The sequence below is a fragment of the Scylla paramamosain genome, unplaced genomic scaffold, assembly GCF_035594125.1.
Source record: "Scylla paramamosain isolate STU-SP2022 unplaced genomic scaffold, ASM3559412v1 Contig1, whole genome shotgun sequence".
NCBI lineage: Eukaryota > Metazoa > Arthropoda > Malacostraca > Decapoda > Portunidae > Scylla > Scylla paramamosain.
The window spans coordinates 1,865,001-1,872,500 of record NW_026973666.1 but is presented as its reverse complement, the minus strand read 5'-3'; the positions used below and the strand labels follow the sequence as shown (position 1 = coordinate 1,872,500).

Below are 7,500 nucleotides of genomic sequence, written 5' to 3'. Positions count from 1 at the left end.
CAGATCACCATTGACACACCCCGGCCCCACGTCATCATTGAGCCACCACTGGACACAAGGACACAGGAACATGAGACACTTAACCTTACCTTTAATTAATCCCACCTGCCTCTAATTACACTTGCCTAACCAAGCTTCCCGACACCTTCACACCTTTAAACACGCCCACAAAACGGAAAACTTGAGAGCACAAGAGCAAATACCCATTGTCCAAATAGTTAAAAGCACTGAAGGGGAATATTAATTAATGGAAGACCTAAACACGGACACTGCCGATGGAAACACGCACGCTGCTCAAAATACGAAGGGTTAGCAGTGTCCCTTACGAGAGGAAACTTAAGCTTTTAGACTAGTTAGCGGCCCTGATATAGAGGGATCTGGTGGAGGTAGTGAAGTCTGCTAATGCGTAAAGCAAATAATCAGGACGGCATGAGAAACAAACTGACATTGAATCTGATGGAGGTACTGAAGTGTGCTAAGGCGTACAACAAGGGGGGGATGAAGACAAAATCATTAGTGTTAGCATTCAGACAGGACAAGATGATTAAGAAGGACCCACAAATGTTGCAGACTATTGTTCCATGCGCTCACCTCCAATTTCTGGGAGAGTGTGGGGGGGAGAGAGAGGGCGGCGGCCAGGAGCAGGGGGAGGAAAGGGACCTGTGGGAGAAAGAGATAATAATGAAGATAATAATAATAATAATAATAATGATAATAATAATAATAATAATAATAATAGTAATAATAATAACAATAATAATTTTTCAATAGTAGTAGTAGTAATAGTAATACTGGCAAAACTCATCCAAAAGAACATTATGGAGGAGGAGGAGGAGGTGGAGGAGGTGAAGGAGGAGGAGGAGGAGAGGTGAAGGACAAATGATTCTCTCTCTCTCTCTCTCTCTCTCTCTCTCTCTCTCTCTCTCTCTCTCTCTCTCTCTCTCTCTCTCTCTCTCTCTCTCTCTCTCTCTCTCTCTCTATCTCTCTTATCTCTATGTCTAGGGAAACTCAACACGTGGCCAAGCAGGTGCACACACACACACACACACACACACACACACACACACACACTTACTATAAACTGTAATAATTTTGTCAATATTCACCAGATTCTGTTATATATTTTTCGCTAGCTTATGAAAAACAAGTCTGTGGAGTAGCCATCAGTCTTCTCTCTTTGTGTGCGAGTGGCCAAGCGAAATTAACCTCGATGCAGATTGATAATAATATCTCTTTTAGTCCTTTCACTGTGATATGCAGAAATACACGCCACTTAGGACCGCATTCGGAAACACTACTCCACTGCTTTCCAAAGGCTCTACTTGAAGTGACACGGGTTTTGAAGGGTGTCTCTACGGTTCTAGTGACAGATTAACAAGATTTCTGTAGTATTAACAAGAAAAACAATAACTGGCACTTGTTTTTAGGGGTGTTTTTACGGTTCTAGTGACAGATTAACAAGATTTCTGTAGTATTAACAAGAGAAACAATAACTGGCATTTGGTGTTTTTACGGTTCTAGTGACAGATTAACAAGATTTCTATACTAACAGGGGAAACAATGAGTGACACGGGTTTTTAAGGGTGTTTCTATGGTTCTAGTGACAGATTAACAAGATTTCTGTAGTATTAAGAAGAGAAACAATAACTGGCACTTGTTTTTAGGGGTGTTTTTACGGTTCTAGTGACAGATTAACAAGATTTCTGTAGTATTAACAAGAGAAACAATAACTGGCACTTGTTTTTAAGGGTGTTTTTACGGTTCTAGTGACAGATTAACAAGATTTCTATACTAACAGGGGAAACAATGAGTGACACGGGTTTTTAAGAGTGTTTCTATGGTTCTAGTGACAGATTAACAAGATTTCTACATTATTAACAGGAGAAGCAATAAGTGGCATGGGTTTTTAAGGGTGTTTTTATGGTTTCAGTAACAATGTAACAAGATTTCTGTAGTATTAACAAGAGAAACAAGTGGCATGGGTTTCTAAGGGTGTTGCTACGGTTATAGTGACAGATTAACAAGATTTATGCATTATGAACAAGAGAAACAGCCCTGAGAACCTGGTTAATTGGCTTATCATCTCTGTGGCCTTAGAAAATATATATGGTGAGGTAGAGCATTTTCTAATACTGACCAATAAGCAATGTGCGGGTTTTTTCAAGCATCTACAATTAAAGAAGGGGTAAAAAAGAATAATGTTGCAATTTCTAGGAAGTAAAAGTTTTGGCGATGATTGTGGAGGAAGAAAGGATGTCTCAGAGTGGTTAAGCTTGAGAGATTGTGTCAAATTGATGTGAAAGGGTTAATTTGCACAAGATAACTATAATTTTCGTATGTAGTGACTGGCAGTTTTACGTGAAAGAATGAGACTTTTTTTTTATTAAGACTTTATATTATTGAAATTTTGAACAGAATCGAAGTTTTGTTTAGTTTAATGTGCATAAGATAACCGTATTTAATTTTGGTATGCAGTGCCCAGCTGTTTGTGTATGAAGGAATAATACTTTTTTTATTAAGGCTGTTTATATTACTGAAGTTTTGAACAGAATCGAAGTTTTGTTTAGTTCAATTTGCACAAGATAACTGTATTTAATTTCTGTATGGAGTGACTGGCAGTTTTAAGTGAAGGATTAAGACTTTTTTTTTATTAAGACTTTATATTATTGAAATTTTGAACAGAATCGAAGTTTTGTTTAGTTTAATTTGCACAAGATAACCGTATTTAATTTTTGTATGGAGTGACTGGCAGTTTTGAAGGATTAAGACTTTTTTTTATTAAGACTTTATATTATTGAAATTTTGAACAGAATCGAAGTTTTGTTTAGTTCAATTTGCACAAGATAACTGTATTTAATTTTCGTATGGAGTGACCGGCAGTTTGTACACTCACTCCCACAACTGCAGCTGCATGGCATGGTCGATACTTCAAACAGCCCGTGGTGATGCATTCGGAGCACGCAGCACGGTGGTAATGATCAGTACTCAGGTGCCTCTATATAATGACTCGAGACTCGTGGAATGAGACTGTCAAAATATATATCTCTATGAAATGCACCTGCAGTTTTTGGAGTGAGTGTACAAATTGCTGGTCACTGCATATGAAAATTGAATACACTTATCTTGTGCAAATTAAACCAACGCTGGCTTCTCGGCATTCTCCTTTCCCAATACTTATCGTCACTGGTCTCAAAATGTTTAACCTATAGTATGCATCGATTTTATTTATTTTTTTTTCTCTTTTTTTTGTGTTCGTGAAAGTGTGAGATTTCTTTTATTGTTTACGTTGTCCAAACTTTGAGCAGGACTGAAGTTTTAGTTGGTCTAATTAATTGATTTGCACAAGGTAACTGTTTTGGATTTCTTAATGAGTGATCGGCAATTATAACATGGAAGAGTGAGGCATTTTGTTGTTTTTTTATTAATATTGTTTAGTTTATCCAAGCATAGGGCTGAATTGAAGTTTCGTTTGGATTAATTTGCACAAGATAACTGTATTGGATTCTTACGTGGATTCTTACCAGCAATTATAACATGAAAGAGTAAGATATTTTTTTATTTTCTATTTTTTTTATTAAGACTTTAATTTATCCAAGCGTTGAGCAGAATTGAAGTTTCGTTTGGATTAATTTGCACAAGATAACTGTATTGGATTTCTTAATGAGTGACCGGCAATTATTACGTGAAAGAGTAAGACATTTTGTTGCTTTTTATTTTCTTATTAATATTGTTTAGTTTATCCAAGTACTGAGCAGAATTGAAGTTTCGTTTGGATTAATTTGCACAAGATAACTGTATTGGATTTCTTAATGAGTGACCGGCAATATTAACCTGGAAGAGTAATACATTTTTTTTTTTTTATTAATATTGTTTAGTTTATCCAAGTACTGAGCAGAATTGAAGTTTCGTCTGGATTAATTTGTACAAGATAACTGTATTCGATTTCTTAATGAGTGACCGGCAATACTGTCATGAAAGAACAAAACTTTTATCTATTTATATATTTTTGTTAACCCTTTACTTCATCCAGACTTTGAGCAAGATTAAAATTTACTTTGATTCAATTTGCACAAGATGACAGTGTTAATTATTTGTATCTTAACCTCCAATATTTACATGATAAACTGTGGAAACTTACTGGGGATTGAGTCTGTTTACTTTATCCAAACTTTGTGCACGACTAACACTGTACAAGTTGATAATTCTTTAGTGAAACAAAGTACGTTCATTTTACGCAGTGTTGTGCCTGTGTACCGCGCGTCTCACTAGGGAGGACTCGCCACTTTCACCACTCTCAAATTAGTCCGCGGTAAAAAAAAAAAAAAAGAATATTAGGAGCCTCTGCAACCTGAAGATACGAAATAACAAATACGAATAAACAAATACGAGTAAATAAATAAGAATAGATAAAAAAAAGTAAAGTATAGTAATTCTAGTTATTATGCTATACTATACTGAATAAATTAGCGGTCAGTTCCTAGAGACAAAATAAATACGAATGAACACAAGGCAAATAAGTAAATAGATAAAAACAAATAAAACAGAAAACAACCACTATTCTGTCCACCTCCCTAATGCAAGAGTTAACCAGTATTCTCAGTCTTTCTACTTTCTCTCACCACTATTCTGTCCACCTCCCTAATGCAAGAGTTAACCAGTATTCTCAGTCTTTCTACTTTCTCTCACCACTATTCTGTCCACCTCCCTAATGCAAGAGTTAACCAGTATTCTCAGTCTTTCTACTTTCTCTCACCACTATTCTGTCCACCTCCCTAATGCAAGAGTTAACCAGTATTCTCAGTCTTTCTTCTTTCTCTCACCACTATTCTGTCCACCTCCCTAATGCAAGAGTTAACCAGTATTCTCATTCTTTCTACTTTCTCTCACCACTATTCTGTCCACCTCCCTAATGCAAGAGTTAACCAGTATTCTCAGTCTTTCTTCTTTCTCTCACTACTATTCTGTCCACCTCCCTAATGCAAGAGTTAAACAGTATTCTCAGTCTTTCATCCCTTTCTCTGGCAAACTCCTGAACTCCCTGCCTGCTTCTGTATTTCCTCCTTCCTGTGACTTGAACTCTTTCAGGAGGGAGGCTTCAACACACTTATCCTCCAAATTTGCAATACACTTTTGACCTTTCCTTTGTGATCGGCGCCTCAGTGGATCTTTTTTTCTTTTAACCAGTGCCCCTCCTAGATAAAGAGAGGGAAGGGCATCAAGACAGAGTGCAAAACAGTGTGATTGTGCGAGTGAGTTTCCCAGCGTGAGACCTGTAGCAGCCTGGACAGCCTTGCCACGTAGCGCTTCACAGGGGGCAAAGGGGAGGGAAAGGGAGAGAGGGAGGAGAGTGAAGGGGAAGGGAGGGGAGAGGAGAGGAGGGGAAAGAGAAGGGATGGTAATTGAAAACATCCTTGAAAACCTCAGTAACTTCTATTATAACCTATTAAACTATATAATTATGAAGAAAAAAAAAAACTTGAAAACCGTAATAACTTCCACTGAGGCTGTCAAACTATCACTGGAATCATGAAAAAAACATTTGAAAACCCCAATAACTTTCAACGAACCTTTTAAACCCTTGAAAACCCCAATAACTTCCACTGCAGCATGTTAAACCCCTGAAAACGCCAATAACTTCCACTGCAGCATGTTAAACCCCTGAAAACCCCAATAACTTCCACTGCACCATGTTAAACCCCTGAAAACCCCAATAACTTCCACTGCAGCATGTTAAACCCCTGAAAACGCCAATAACTTCCACTGCAGCATGTTAAACCCTTGTAACGCCCACTACAGATAGCTAGACCTTTGAAAACCCTCCAATAATTTCCGCTACAGTCAGTTGGAGGTACATGAGATAAAACACTGATATATTTAAGACTGCAACCACTTTACACTAGAACCTTTAAAAGAATGAAAGGAAAGAAAGAAAAGCTGATAATACAGTGCACAAAAAATATCCCTACTTTCACAAATTTTACCAGGAAAGTTAGAAATAATTTAGCATTTTGATTAAGAGAAGCTTGGTGTCTGACAAAACCACGAAGCTAGGACTGAAAATTCCCAGCGTCTATTCGGAGCTGCTGTTCACACTTACCATCTTCTCAGCAATGTAAAATGAGCTGCGACAGGTGTTCCTCCCCTTTATATACCCACCGGCCATGCAGGGTTGCCACACATCGCTATCCTTTGCAATTTTTTTTCTTTTCGTATATTTTTTTTATTTTTCTCTTTTTTATGGTTTTTTTCTTATTGTTGTTGTTGTTGGTGGTATGTTGGTGGTATGTTGTAGTGTTGTGTATGGTTTCCTCTGTTTATTTTCTTGTTTTGATTTAAAATTGCGGTGGTGGTGGTGGTGGTGGTGGTGGCGGTGGTGGTGATGGTGGTGGTGGTGACAGCAGGCATCACTCATAACAGACACATATTCACTATTATCTACACTAAAAGCGTTAGTCTGTCAATCTCCCTGTCTGTCTATCTATCTGTCTATCTATCTGTCTGTTTATCTATCTGTCTGCCTGTCTATCACCTGTCTATATCTCCTGTCTGTCTGTCTACCTGTCCGTCTGTCTGTCTGTTTATCTATCTGTCCGTCTGCCTATTTGTGTGTCCGTCGGTCTGCCTGTCTATCTGTCAATCCGTCTGCCAAGCTGTCTGTCCATCTGTATATCTATTTGTCAGCCTATCTATTAATCCATCCATCTATCTTTCTGCCCGTCTATGCGTCTATTCATTTATCTATTAGCCTCTCTTCCAGCCTACGTATCTCTCTATCTATCTATCTATTTCTCCACCCATCCCTCTTTCAGTCTATCTATCTATCTATCTATCTATCTATCTATCTATCTATCTATCTATCTATTTATCTATCCATCCGTTTCTCTCTCATTCTGTCTATCTCTCCGTCTATCTATCTCTCTATCAGTCCATCTCTCTCTCATTCCATCTATCTGTTTATCTATCTATCTCTCTCTCAATGAATCTCTCTCTCATTCTATCTATTTCTCCGTCTTTTTATCTATCTCTCCATCAGTTTGTCTTTCTCAGTCTATCTATCTGTCTGTCACAACTTCACACCAATAGCGCCAAATTCCGTGACGCCCCAGCACCGCCACACACAGAGTGCTCAATAGCCTAAAGTAAGACACCTGGACTGGCAAAGTTGTAAGTCCCCCAGAAGTTATGAGCAAAACTCGTATACTTCAAGGCAAAGTGAGGATGGCTTGTGAATCTGCGAGGTTGTGCCCTTCTTTCCCCGAACCCTGTGAATTTTACGAGGATGTGCCCTTCTTCCCCCGAACCCTGTGAATTTTACGAGGATGTGCCCTTCTTCCCCCGAACTCTGGGAATCTTACGAGGATGTGCCCTTCTTCCTCCGAACGATTAATTTTGTTCTTCCTTTCTCCTCCTCCTACTAATACTTCTATTTCTCCTTCTCCTCCTCCTCTTCTAGTCCTTCTCCTTCTCCTTCTCCTACTAGTTTTCCTTCTCCTTCTATTC

General features: G+C 38.3%; 1 protein-coding gene across 1 annotated transcript in view; it reads right to left on the bottom strand.

Moving 5' to 3' along the window:
* LOC135095848 (uncharacterized) overlaps nt 1-702 on the bottom strand; it is a 2,670-nt gene extending 1,968 nt beyond the window's left edge. The window contains exons 1-2 of the mRNA XM_063996986.1: nt 592-702; nt 1-48 (exon numbers count right to left, since the gene is read on the bottom strand). The exon at nt 1-48 is cut by the window's left edge and continues 186 nt beyond it. The gene's annotated coding sequence lies outside the window, so the exon portion shown is untranslated. The remainder of the gene's footprint in view (nt 49-591) is intronic.
* Between the last annotated feature and the right edge of the window lie 6,798 nt (nt 703-7,500).